This window comes from Octopus bimaculoides, chromosome 18, assembly GCF_046866305.1.
Source record: "Octopus bimaculoides isolate indiv1 chromosome 18, ASM4686630v1, whole genome shotgun sequence".
Classification (NCBI taxonomy): Eukaryota; Metazoa; Mollusca; class Cephalopoda; order Octopoda; family Octopodidae; genus Octopus; species Octopus bimaculoides.
Window position 1 is genome coordinate 52,981,622 of NC_142945.1, and position 3,533 is coordinate 52,985,154.

Below are 3,533 nucleotides of genomic sequence, written 5' to 3' on the forward strand. Positions count from 1 at the left end.
AGATAGATAGATAAATAGGGAGAGAGAGGGGTGAGGGAAAGTGTGATGAAAGATGATAATATTAAGCGATGCCCTGAAACAAAGTGAAAAATTTAATCAGAAACCATTTCTCATTGTTTAGTGGAATCTTGTTTTAACTTTTAACAATGACGACAGAAATGATCGCCATGATGATAATAAGGAGGGGTGTGGGTGGGGATGGGGGGAGGGGATAACGGTGGTGGTGGTGGTGGTGGTGGTGATGTCAGTGGAAGTGGTGGTGTTGACGGGTTGCTGATAGTGAAAGTGTGTGGGTGGTAGTAGTGATGGTGGCACAACAGTAGTGGCGGTGGCAGCTGTTGCGGTGGGACGGAGGTGGTTTGAAAGTATATTGTTGTAGTTGCGGTGGTAGTTTTGCTATTAGTTGTGATGGCGATTGAGATATCGGTGTCTGTGGTGGTGGCAATAGTAACAGTGGTGGTAGCAGCAGCAGCAGCAAAAGTAGTAGTAATAGTTGTAGTACTAGTATTAGTAGTAGTAGTGGTGGTGGTAGTAGAAGTAGTAGTAGTTGTTGCTGCTGTCGTGGTGGTGGTGGTGAAAATACTAATCTAGACTGAGTCTTTGATTATAGGTCTGCTTGCTCATCAGTGACCTGGGGTTAAACAACAAGAACACATACTATACATGCGCTCGTATATACACACAGACACATACACACACATGCATACATACATACATACACACATATATATATATATATATATATATATATATGATTGACCGTTGACTGAACACTATTCAATTTTTTTTCTCCGTGTTTTTCTCCTTGTCTCCGTATTCTTTCTGTTGAAGAGCGTAGCTCGAAACGTCAAAGACTTTCCGTATTCCCGAGCGTCATACTAATATATACTTTTGTTATTTACACCACCTGTCCTCGTCTGTTGTTATTTTTTGTATATTCTCCCATATATATATATATATATATATATACACACACACATACACATATCTATCTATCCAACTATTTATCTGCATGTGTGTATGTGTATCTATGCGTGTGTGCATGTATGTGTGTGTGTGTGTGTGTGTGTGTGTGTGTGTGTGTGTGTGTGTGTGTGTTATGTACATAGTAGAAGCTCAGATACATGTGACCTCTGACGACAAAGTGGATGAAACATAGAAACGGGTTGGCTGGCTGAAAATGTCAATAGTCTTAAGACACAAATATTACCCACAGTCTCCTCTCTCTCACCACACACTCTCTCTCTCTCTTTCTCACACACACACATGTATAGAGATAGATAGATAGATAGATAAATAGATAGATAGATAGATAGATAGATAGATAGACTGATGGATGGATACATAGGTAGACAGGTATATATACATACATATATAGATATGTGTGTGTGTCTGTATATATATATATATATATATATATATATATATATATATATATATATATATATATATATATGAATGTATATGTATGTATGTACGTATGTATGTATGTAATGCACGTACGTATATATGTTATGTATGTATGCATGTATGTATGTATATGAGTATGTATGTATGTATGTATGTATATAAACCTAGTACTCCTGGCAGGCAGCTAATCACGAACTCAAAACGCTCGCCTAACCCGCTTATCTGGCATCGGCATCTCGCTTCTCTTTGAATGTTCTTTTTTTTTTGCTTTAATGTTTACGATTTTGGGTAAAATTACGATTTCCATATTTTCATTTATTTATTCATTTATTTATTTGTTTAATTATTCAATTTCGATTCTCGGCAACGAATGGCGATGATGAATGAAGAGAACGAGATGCGATGACCGAGCTCTACTCTGGAGGTTGCTATCTCATCTTCATTTTGTTCATCTTTATCAGTGATATCGTCTTACATGTACCCCTCCCCAACCAATCCGTCACACCCGCTTCGCCATATTTACTGTAATCCTCCTCCTCCCCTCTTCCTCCTCCTTCCCTCTTCCTCCTCCTCCTCCTTCTCCGCGTTTTCCTCTCATATCGAATAGTTGTCATAATTAAAATTAACATCATGTTCTCTTGTACCACCACCACCACCACCACCACTGTTATATTCTTTTCCCTTTCCGTCCATCTTTTCTCTCTCCCTCTTCTTGTTTCTCCTCCTCCTCCTCGTCATCATCATGATTATCGTCGTCATCATTATCATCGCAACAACAACATCAACACCTTCACCATTAACCCCACCAACCCTCCCCACCATCGATGTCTCCACCATCATCGTCACCATCATCATAACTTTTACGACAACCACCACCACCTCCAGCACCACCAACACAACCACCACCAACACCACCTCCTCTTCTAATTCCTATTGTGTCCATTTCCTCGGGCCTCCTTAGTAACCAATATTACTCCCAATCCTTTCACCACACTATATTTCTTCCCACCACCTGGAATCGCTTCCTTTGTTTCACAAAAAGTAACAGTTCTGGAACATAGTTTTCACCTCCCTAAACATGATAAAAAGATAGGATGGTCACGATTGGAAAGTCATTGAACTTAGGTCCCTTCTTTTTGTTTTCTTCTCTAGGCACAAAGCCCGAAATTTGGGGGGAGGGGGGACCAGTCAATTAACTCGACCCCAGTACGCAACTGGTACTTAATTTATCGACCCCGAAAGGATGAAAAGCAAAGTCGAGCTCGACGGAATTTGAACCCAGAACTCGCACCACTAAGCATTTCGCCCGGCGTAGCAAACGTTTCTGCCAGATCACCGCCTTAAATTCAGGTCCCCTTTGTCACGGATTGAGCTCTGGCCAAACAGTGGTGAAGAGCGGAATTATTTAGGCACTGGGGGAAATGCTTAGCAGCATGTTCTCTTTCTTTAGGTTCCAAGTTCAAATTCTGCCGAGGTCGGCTTTGCCTTTCATCCTTTCAGCATCGATAAAACTAGTACCAGTTGAGTTCTAGAGGTCGATGTAATCGACTTATTCCCAGCTCTAAAAGTTTCAGGCCTTGTGTCAAAATTTGAATCAATCATTAGGCCCAGGAATGACAAAACCATCGATGGAGCCTGATTGAGGACATAATTAAATTCACTGGGAAGTATTGCAGTAGCTACAACATCAACAACAACCACCACCACAACCACCAACAACGACAACAACAACAACAACAGAATCGCCTCCTGCACTACCGAAAACCAAAAAGAAGCAACCCCAACATCAGAGCCACTGCCAAATCATCACCAGCAGCAACTGCTGCAGCGAATGCAACGGCAGCAGCAGCAGCATAAGCGACTCCACCGCTTCCGTCTCCCCCCCCCCAACGCCGCCGCCGCCGCCTCCACCACCACCACCACTGCCGGAAAGAACAACATAAACAACAGCGATAATAATGGGACAGCAACAAGGTCGACATCCCCGCCACCAACACCACCAACAGGGACAGCAACACCGCCAGCGTCAACATCACCGCCACAACTTCCTCCAGCATCACCACCACCACCACCACCACCACCATCATCATCATCAGAACAACAACAACAAGATCAGCATCAAA